Genomic DNA, 11,703 nt, shown 5'->3' on the forward strand with positions numbered 1-11,703 from the left:
GACACACACAACATATAGTATAATGTAAAATTAAGGATAATTTATTTAGCTTTTAATTAGTTTGAAGACGCCACTTACGATCATAATCAATTTCCATTTAAAACCTTTTGATAAATTCTAATCAGCAAGCTGCTTCTAGGTTTTTTCTAACCCCATTTGAATTCACCATTTTTATATCCCGTTTTTGAAGTCAACTGTATGCCCTATATATAGTGTTTATAAATAAGACACTGGCATCGATATTCAAACCAATCAAATTAAGATGAAGAAGTACTCTCAAATACGCTCCTGTGTCTTCCTTCTGGTTCTTTGTCTTTCCTTTTCTAACTCATGGGCAAACTTATCTTCCCTTGTTGATGTTACACCAGGTACGGAAAATTTCATAAGTTGCATACAGCCCAAATCCAACAATGTCACCTCCTTCTCTCAGCAGCTCATTATCACACCTGTCAATGCTTCTTTCATTCCCATTTGGCAAGTCGCAGTGCAAAACACTAGGTTCCTTAAACCCTCGACTCCTAAACCATCAATCATCGTGACACCTGTGGATGAAACACTTGTCCAAAAGGCTCTATTCTGCGCAAAGAAACATGGGTACGAGATGAGGATCAGGAGTGGGGGCCATGACTATGAAGGCCTATCATACACTGCTGATGTTCCCTTTGTTATGCTTGATTTCACCAACATGAGGTCTATAGACGTGGACGTAGCTAACAGGAGCGCATGGGTCCAGCCAGGTGCTGTGCTTGGTGAACTCTATTACAGTATTTCTCAGAAGACCGACACCTTGTATTTCCCGGCAGGTGTTTGCCCCACGGTGGGTGTTGGCGGGTACATGGGCGGTGGTGGCTACGGAAACCTACTGAGGAAATATGGTACTGCTGCTGATAATGTTGTGGACGTTCGCTTTATGGATGTCAATGGAAATATTCTTGACAGGAAGTCCATGGGTAAGGATTTGTTTTGGGCAATACGAGGAGGTGGTGCTTCCAGTTTTGGAATCGTTCTCGCATGGAAGCTCAGGTTGGTTCCGGTTCCAGAAAAAGTAACTGTATTCATACTGAATAAAACTTTGGAAGAAGGGGCAACCAAAATTTTCCATAAATATCAATACGTTGCGCCAACTATTGATAGAAATCTACACATAAGAACTCAGGTGTTTGCCGAATATATTGGCAACACCACCAAGAAAACCATACGGATTATGTTCGAAGGAATTTATCAGGGCACAAGGGACACATTGCTTCCGTTGCTGGACGAAAAATTTCCTGAGCTCGGTGTTAGACGAGAGATTTGTGAAGAAATTAGAAGCATCCAATCGACCGTTGTGTTTTGGGGCCTGCCAAGCTCCACCCCAATTGAGATCCTCACGAACCGGTCTGCTATAGCCAAGCTGAACAATAAAAGCAAATCAGACTATGTCCGGACACCAATTCCCATACGCGGTCTAAGAAAGATATGGAGAAAGCTCATGCAAAACGACGGATCGGCACTTCTCATGATCAATCCTTTTGGCGGAAGGATGGCTGATTACTCAGAGTCAGCAATTCCATATCCTCATAGAGCTGGGGTGTTGTTACAGATTCTCAAGACTGTTAATTTTAACGGTCAAACTTCAGACACGACCCCTACATCGCTCAAGAGAATAATGTGGCTTCGAAGCTTGGACGAGTTACTGACGCCTTATGTCTCAAAGAACCCAAGAGAAGCATATTCCAACTACAATGATCTAGATTTGGGTGTTGGAAGTTCTAATTATGAAGAAGCCAGTCTTTGGGGTGAGAGGTACTGGAAAAGGGACAATTTTCAGAAGTTGATTCGAATCAAGGCCAAAGTTGATCCGGATAATTTCTTCCGGCGTCCACAAAGTATCCCTGTTTTCTAACACCTCTCTCTCTCTACACGCGGCACCTTTTTCTTGAGAAAGGCTCAAAATTAGGGTCTTACTTCTTTTGTTTTTTTTAATAAACTACCAATAAGTCTAACGTACTCATAATATCGCTCTGTTTTAAAAGAATATCTAAAATTAATTGTTAAATGATTGTAATTTTTATATGAATTGGTTATGATTTATTCTAATCGATGCATTGTTTGGTTATTATATTTCTTGGTTATACTTTGTGTTGATGAATAAATTTGATATAATTAATTCTTAAGACGTCTTCGATAATTTCTAATTTTGGCTTGGGTTTAAGTTGGATGATGGAAACTATCCTGTGTTGGAACTCGTATGGTTGATAAAAACTTATTGTATAAGTACTTGTTGGTGTAATTGTATATTGTATGGAATATATCATAAGGGAACTACATATATGTAATGTTATATGAGGGGTCAAGAAATGACGAATATTAGTGTAGTTCTTTGTCCGGTCGCAATACCTTGTTGCTAGCCGCTCCAAGTACAACAACATACTCAAACCTTGTTTCTTGAAGCTCCAAGTACAATTACATACTCAAGAACTTGGGGTTAAGAATGGGGATGAATAGTTATACGGTATATGACCATTTGTTGGCAGCGTTGTGAATGTCACACGTTGGTCGTTATGCAGATGCCCGACTGTGTATTTTTGTCAGGACCCTTGAACAATGGATACAACGGATGATCTTTGTTGTGTCTTTCAGTATTGCATTTCATAATATCTATATTGTATTATAAAATGTAAGTAGATTGCTATTGTTTGAAATTTTCCCAAGAAAACAGACTGTATATTAAATATGGACATGAAAGTAGGTTCTTATTGTTTTCACTTTCCTTGACCACTTGTTTAAACTGATTGTTAATAACAACGTTGTTGATCATAAATATTTTGAGGCTTGGTATTATCATTCATTGTTACTAAGTAGTAGTTAACCGCTATACCAAATCATGTCACATGTATTTTTGATAAATGAGTTTAAGAAAATGTTGTTGCTGGAATGTACAAAATACGGGTACCTTGGAACGAACAAAAAAATTGTAAAGTTATTGGAATTGTTGGAACAAGTTGAACATTGATTTTTTTATTTGTATGTTTTGGAATTCAAATCATGGGTTATTAATTTTAAACCGTTAATAGCATTGTAGCATTGTACTTTATTTTATCGATTTAATTCGGGACATTTTTTCACAGTTACACGTTGTAACTGTGTTTCCAAAAACACGATCATATTTTCCTCCCGAGTGCTTATCTTGATGACGCTTATCTCTATAAACATAACACTTTTAGCCTTTTCTTCTAGGTGATTTAGGCGACTTTCTAGCGATTTTCGAGATCCGAAGACCACGATTAGAGACTCGTTTATTAAGTTTTGCAAGTTAATATTTTTACACTTTTTTTTTTTTTTTTTTTTCAGATTAACAGTTTTTGTTTCGTTTTTAGCCATTTATGGGTAAAACTTTAGATTTCAGTTTTGCATCGACGTCGACCTTTTATGCAAGTAATCGGTGGTATTGTTTTTTTAATTCATGTTTGTATATAGTAATACCCGTCCTGTTTTAATCTAATGTTTGATTTTGGTTCGGTTCATGTTGGTCTCTTGAATTAGGATTTAATCACTCTAGTTAATCAAATTAGTAGAATATGTAATTGTTACATTGACCGATAAAAAGATGACAATCATCAAATTGGTTTTGCGAGGAGATTTAATGCTGATGTAAATTGTGTATCGGATATTTTTAGGCTTTTGAGCTTGAAATGCAAGAAGCTCACTACTACAAAAGGCTTTATAGGACTCGCCAATTAGAACCCGGTTTCGAGAAAAACTACGATATATTATTAAAAAACCAGGACTGAAAAGGGAACAACCAATATGACCCGGTTCATTCTAACAAACCGGGATATATGCTCACTTAAGGAAACCGGTTCCCAGCATAACAACCGGGACTTTTAGTCGTATAGGTATATGACCCTGTCTCGAGAAAAACAACCGGGTTCTATTAGTATTACTACAGAACACGCTTACTAGGAAGTTATATGGACCATATTCTACAACCGGGTGTTTTGACTTCTTTTAGCAAATATAAATGTGGATTAATGACTTCTTTTTTTCAACTATGACTTTAGTAAAAAACACACAAGAATGAAGCTGGAACAAAGTAAAATAATGAGCAACAAGAAGAATCAAACAAACAAAAGCAAAACATACAAAGAACTAAAAACAATAAGAAAAACACCCCACAAGGGTAAAAAGGTCCAAATAGCAAATATCTATTCCACCATCAACATGGAGAGCATAGCAGACCAGACCAAAAGCAAACAGATGAATAGAAGGAGAAAACATCAGTAAACAGGCACCACACCGAAAATTGCCAGGCAGGGGCAAAATGGTCAAGAAAGCAATAAAACACACCAACATCTAGAATGCAATCAGCAACCAGGATCACAAATAGAACCAGAGAAGATCAAGAAAGTATGCCAGCAACTCCAAAAGAAACCACCACACAGATGCAAGACAAAACCAGGGGCAAAATTGTCAAAGGGATGAACTCATCTCAGCAACACAACATTTTTATAATCATGTTGTCCGGTAATGTGATTATAGTTGGTTTTTGCAAGTTTGAAAAAGACTCGGTTATTTGAATGAAACCGGTCCATATTTAATCTTTATATGACCCGGTTTGGGGATTGGAATCGGGCTCTTTTAGCCATATATGACCCAGTTTTGAATGGTTGGACCGTGTCCTAATCTTCGTATATGATCAAATGTTGTGCGTTATGTTCCTCATATATGTCCCGGTTTTATGAATTATTCCACATTCAAGGCTACTATTATTATTGATTTTTTATCTACTTATTTATTTAACAAACGGGATGTTACACATATTTACTATGTACTACCTAAAGTTGTAAAAAGCACTCGACGTTAGCTAGTCGGTGGACTGAGGTTAAGGGGTTAATCGGCTAGGTTGAGATTAATTGAGGGATTCATCGGGGACCCTAAATCGCTAACTTGTTGAATTTAGAAATAATTAAAGATGACTAATTTCGTAACAAAGTTCGTAAATACCACTAATATCATAACAAATAGGTTATTATGATTAATACAACACTAGTCATTCCTCAAATAGTTTTTGTTGACATATAACTTCTGCAAAATGTTAAAATTTCATCGTTTGCTATTGCTTCGCTCATTGTGTAGGCATAGATTAATATCTAGGGGTCTTCTAGTCGGTTGGGTAACGCCTAAGGACTAATTGGAGATTCAGAACCTAGTCGAGATTTTAACAACACTACTACTACCATTTTCAAACAAGAATTGATTTTTATTTCCCATTCTTTGTTTGTTAGGTTTGACATACCAAACACAACCCATCGACTTACTTCATCATGGTTAGGATACTACCAATCCACACAACTGCTGGTGCGAAATACGTTAGCAACATCTGCTAACCATTACCTACTTGATGTCGGTTTCTTCTCCTCGTAGTAGTCAAGAGCCTCACATGCCCAAAACTCCATGAAGGTCAATGAATGCGCCCCTATCAAGGTCACCATCTTAGAATGGAAAGAGCCCAAACGCTCCTCCAACAGCTCCACCATACCCTACTTGATCGTACCGAAGATCATAGGAGTCTGCTCGAGAATGCAAGGCATAATCTCAGACGTAATGAACTCCTGTGTTTGATCATCCAACTGCCCGGCTCCAAAACCTGGGCTTGAGCACTCACTAGCACCAGAAATACCAACCAATCTGCCTCGAAGAGTCACATACTGAAAATAGACCATACAAACCATCATAATACACACATACACACACACACACACACACACATATATATATATATATATATATATATATATATATATATATATTGTTGAGTGATCTTATACTCCACAAGTTTCCTAGTTTCATCGCAGCTCTCCTTGACTCGAGTACGAATTCTCTGCTTCTGTTAGCACGGTCCCATATTGCCTTGCACATCTATCCGTACTTTCCTCAAGGTTTTCCTTGAATCCGCCAGATAACTCTTTATCCATACTATTAACTCTCATCAATATAGGGTTCCTGACACTAAATCTCTTCCTAGGTTCTCCTAGGACAACCACCACACCACTCTCTGCCATCTGCAGTAGAGGGGACTCCTACCTGCACCCTCTAACATGCTCACAAATACAATTACATATCACTGACAACCAAAAATTCTTCGAATGAAAGGTCTCACACTACAATGATTGGAGTCAAACAAGAGCTGCCCAATAGAGTTAAAACCTAACCTTGTAAAATTATTTAGTTTCCGCCATATGCAACTTTACATATTGGCTTACTAGTTAGCTAATGTTAGTGAGAACTCCTAAAAAGCACAAAGCAAGCAACATTCGAGCATCGAGTAATCAGAACCAAGCATAACCTAATCAAGGCATCATATCACTGACTGATCAGTACTGGTCTACATGCTCATACAATAAGCATACAAAAGCACCTCTCCTAGAATTCTATCATGCAAACACTGAGCATATCATTAGCCCTAACTAGCATGCGATTCACAGATTCACAAATCAAATCATATTAGATAACATGTATGAGTATTTTGGGAAAACTTACTTGAGCTCGGTCGATTGCATCCACCACACCCTTACTTGTGTTAGTAAACCTTTTTCTGTAAAAATATTTCCCTTTTTTTTTGAATTTTTTTAACAAATCCTCAGTTTGAGTTCAGACACACCCGAGAGTATGTCCGAATCCCTCAAACTAAGGCTCTGATATCAATTTGTAACGTCTCAAAAATAATACCCAAAAATATCATTTTTAAAATTAGTAAAATGGTAATCCAAAACATTGTCATACAGCCAAGATGAAGTGAGGTGGTGTGTGCTCTGCAATCATCCCAGACTCTTACAATTTGAACCAAAAGTACCTGAAATATAAACCGAAAACCGTAAGTACAAATATTAATGAATTCCCCAAAATACCATATACCATACGTAATAAACACATATTGGGCCTCTGCCCTTAATTGGGCCCCGCCCAACATCGATCTGGTGTCAAATAGGTGTAGAGGCATTAACATTCACGGACTTATATGGAGGATCGCCCAAATATGACCATCTTACGATTAATAATAATATCTTGTTTTTCAAGGTTCAACTTCCCGCCCGCCCAAACAAAATTTAGTTGTTTATATGTTCGTCTATGCTTTTGATCAGTTTGGTGTCTTTAAATCGGTTCTCGAAACCTTTAAATGCAAAGGCTTATAAACAATTTGCCACCGTATCATACTTGTCTAGGCATGAATTGTGGGTTGATGCACCATCAAAACGAAACATAAACTAGCCTAAAACGGACACTTAGACAAAATAAAATAATTGAAAATTAAATATGGAATTTGCCAGTGAATATTATAAGAATAAGACACCATACCGTGAAAACAATTTTCTAATCAATGACGTCCATTCTAACTTTTTCATTTCTTCTAACAAAACTTTTGCCAAGTCTTCGAATTAAAGTCCTCCATATCATTAGCCTAATATTAAATATCATAGCTTTAATCAACCTCAACAGTCTGCATGCATGCCGTGGTTCAAACTATATGAGAAAAAAAAACTGGAAGCACATATCTTTCCTTGACTTTTATTCCTTCGTTGACTTTTGACTCAGATGGTATTATTGACATCTTCAGAACTTGTAATTATAAAAGTAATAGCTCGTCCTTAACAAGAAGCACATATCTGAATTACGTATTCCTGAACATTCAACAAAAAGTTAAACAACGTACATTACCTGAAAACAATTTCATATTATCTATGCGGCAGTTTTCTTTTTGAATCGCGGAATCGATATATTATAACGAAATCAACTGCATCTTAGATTCTATTTGACTATTCCATTAGAAAACAGATTGCCAGGTCATATTTTACTATTTCAGCTCAATATGCTTAGATCAGCAATTAAGGATGTTGACTAAAGAATGCTGTTTTTGTGGATGCTTATTGAGTTATTTCAATTTAGCTTTACAAACACATACATACATACATACATAAATGCATGCATACATACATATATAACTTAAGTTTAGGATAACATAATTTGCTTTTAACACGTACGCCACTTATGATCTTATTAATGAATTTCATTTAATTAAAACCTTTTTAGAATTCAAATCACCAAGGTCCTTCTAGGGTCGGTTTTTCTAACTCCATTTGAGTTCTCATTAAATATTAATTATAACCCGATATGAAGTCATCATCCTCTCTATTCTTTATAAATTAATAAGAAAATGCCATATATAGATCTGAGTCACCAAATTATCGTATATTTTGTAATTAGTGTTTTCATTATTTCCTCCGTTGACTTTTGATTCAAAGGGTATTATTGAAATTTTCGAACTTGTAATTACTTATGAATGGTCGTCGTTAACAGGAAGCACATATCTTAAACACTTTTGAAAATTAAATGAGTATATTTGACGAGATTAATACCTAAAAAACTTTACTATCCAGACCGCAATTTTCTTGTTGAAAACATGAAATGGAATCTACGTTAACTAATCAAGTGTATCATCATAGATATATAGAGAGCGGAATTGACTATTCCATTAGGAATCAGAATGTGAGGTCGCAATTTACCATTTCAACTCAATGTGTTTAGGTCAGCATTGACTAAAGAATTTTGTTTTGTGAATCGTTATGTGAATTTAGTTTAAACACACAGACACACAGACACACACAACATATAGTATAATGTAAAATTAAGGATAATTTATTTAGCTTTTAATTAGTTTGAAGACGCCACTTACGATCATAATCAATTTCCATTTAAAACCTTTTGATAAATTCTAATCAGCAAGCTGCTTCTAGGTTTTTTCTAACCCCATTTGAATTCACCATTTTTATATCCCGTTTTTGAAGTCAACTGTATGCCCTATATATAGTGTTTATAAATAAGACACTGGCATCGATATTCAAACCAATCAAATTAAGATGAAGAAGTACTCTCAAATACGCTCCTGTGTCTTCCTTCTGGTTCTTTGTCTTTCCTTTTCTAACTCATGGGCAAACTTATCTTCCCTTGTTGATGTTACACCAGGTACGGAAAATTTCATAAGTTGCATACAGCCCAAATCCAACAATGTCACCTCCTTCTCTCAGCAGCTCATTATCACACCTGTCAATGCTTCTTTCATTCCCATTTGGCAAGTCGCAGTGCAAAACACTAGGTTCCTTAAACCCTCGACTCCTAAACCATCAATCATCGTGACACCTGTGGATGAAACACTTGTCCAAAAGGCTCTATTCTGCGCAAAGAAACATGGGTACGAGATGAGGATCAGGAGTGGGGGCCATGACTATGAAGGCCTATCATACACTGCTGATGTTCCCTTTGTTATGCTTGATTTCACCAACATGAGGTCTATAGACGTGGACGTAGCTAACAGGAGCGCATGGGTCCAGCCAGGTGCTGTGCTTGGTGAACTCTATTACAGTATTTCTCAGAAGACCGACACCTTGTATTTCCCGGCAGGTGTTTGCCCCACGGTGGGTGTTGGCGGGTACATGGGCGGTGGTGGCTACGGAAACCTACTGAGGAAATATGGTACTGCTGCTGATAATGTTGTGGACGTTCGCTTTATGGATGTCAATGGAAATATTCTTGACAGGAAGTCCATGGGTAAGGATTTGTTTTGGGCAATACGAGGAGGTGGTGCTTCCAGTTTTGGAATCGTTCTCGCATGGAAGCTCAGGTTGGTTCCGGTTCCAGAAAAAGTAACTGTATTCATACTGAATAAAACTTTGGAAGAAGGGGCAACCAAAATTTTCCATAAATATCAATACGTTGCGCCAACTATTGATAGAAATCTACACATAAGAACTCAGGTGTTTGCCGAATATATTGGCAACACCACCAAGAAAACCATACGGATTATGTTCGAAGGAATTTATCAGGGCACAAGGGACACATTGCTTCCGTTGCTGGACGAAAAATTTCCTGAGCTCGGTGTTAGACGAGAGATTTGTGAAGAAATTAGAAGCATCCAATCGACCGTTGTGTTTTGGGGCCTGCCAAGCTCCACCCCAATTGAGATCCTCACGAACCGGTCTGCTATAGCCAAGCTGAACAATAAAAGCAAATCAGACTATGTCCGGACACCAATTCCCATACGCGGTCTAAGAAAGATATGGAGAAAGCTCATGCAAAACGACGGATCGGCACTTCTCATGATCAATCCTTTTGGCGGAAGGATGGCTGATTACTCAGAGTCAGCAATTCCATATCCTCATAGAGCTGGGGTGTTGTTACAGATTCTCAAGACTGTTAATTTTAACGGTCAAACTTCAGACACGACCCCTACATCGCTCAAGAGAATAATGTGGCTTCGAAGCTTGGACGAGTTACTGACGCCTTATGTCTCAAAGAACCCAAGAGAAGCATATTCCAACTACAATGATCTAGATTTGGGTGTTGGAAGTTCTAATTATGAAGAAGCCAGTCTTTGGGGTGAGAGGTACTGGAAAAGGGACAATTTTCAGAAGTTGATTCGAATCAAGGCCAAAGTTGATCCGGATAATTTCTTCCGGCGTCCACAAAGTATCCCTGTTTTCTAACACCTCTCTCTCTCTACACGCGGCACCTTTTTCTTGAGAAAGGCTCAAAATTAGGGTCTTACTTCTTTTGTTTTTTTTAATAAACTACCAATAAGTCTAACGTACTCATAATATCGCTCTGTTTTAAAAGAATATCTAAAATTAATTGTTAAATGATTGTAATTTTTATATGAATTGGTTATGATTTATTCTAATCGATGCATTGTTTGGTTATTATATTTCTTGGTTATACTTTGTGTTGATGAATAAATTTGATATAATTAATTCTTAAGACGTCTTCGATAATTTCTAATTTTGGCTTGGGTTTAAGTTGGATGATGGAAACTATCCTGTGTTGGAACTCGTATGGTTGATAAAAACTTATTGTATAAGTACTTGTTGGTGTAATTGTATATTGTATGGAATATATCATAAGGGAACTACATATATGTAATGTTATATGAGGGGTCAAGAAATGACGAATATTAGTGTAGTTCTTTGTCCGGTCGCAATACCTTGTTGCTAGCCGCTCCAAGTACAACAACATACTCAAACCTTGTTTCTTGAAGCTCCAAGTACAATTACATACTCAAGAACTTGGGGTTAAGAATGGGGATGAATAGTTATACGGTATATGACCATTTGTTGGCAGCGTTGTGAATGTCACACGTTGGTCGTTATGCAGATGCCCGACTGTGTATTTTTGTCAGGACCCTTGAACAATGGATACAACGGATGATCTTTGTTGTGTCTTTCAGTATTGCATTTCATAATATCTATATTGTATTATAAAATGTAAGTAGATTGCTATTGTTTGAAATTTTCCCAAGAAAACAGACTGTATATTAAATATGGACATGAAAGTAGGTTCTTATTGTTTTCACTTTCCTTGACCACTTGTTTAAACTGATTGTTAATAACAACGTTGTTGATCATAAATATTTTGAGGCTTGGTATTATCATTCATTGTTACTAAGTAGTAGTTAACCGCTATACCAAATCATGTCACATGTATTTTTGATAAATGAGTTTAAGAAAATGTTGTTGCTGGAATGTACAAAATACGGGTACCTTGGAACGAACAAAAAAATTGTAAAGTTATTGGAATTGTTGGAACAAGTTGAACATTGATTTTTTTATTTGTATGTTTTGGAATTCAAATCATGGGTTATTAATTTTAAACCGTTAATAGCATTGTAGCATT

General features: G+C 36.8%; 2 pseudogenes; both read left to right on the forward strand.

Annotated features, from left to right (window-relative positions):
- Positions 1-262: 262 nt before the first annotated feature.
- On the forward strand, positions 263-1,998 carry LOC145068455 (tetrahydroberberine oxidase pseudogene; annotated as a pseudogene).
- Positions 1,999-8,897: 6,899 nt separating this feature from the next.
- LOC145068466 (tetrahydroberberine oxidase pseudogene) lies at positions 8,898-10,633 on the forward strand (annotated as a pseudogene).
- Positions 10,634-11,703: the final 1,070 nt, after the last annotated feature.

This window comes from Lactuca serriola, chromosome 1, assembly GCF_051521515.1.
Source record: "Lactuca serriola cultivar US96UC23 chromosome 1, Lser_US96UC23_V15, whole genome shotgun sequence".
NCBI classification, from domain to species: domain Eukaryota; kingdom Viridiplantae; phylum Streptophyta; class Magnoliopsida; order Asterales; family Asteraceae; genus Lactuca; species Lactuca serriola.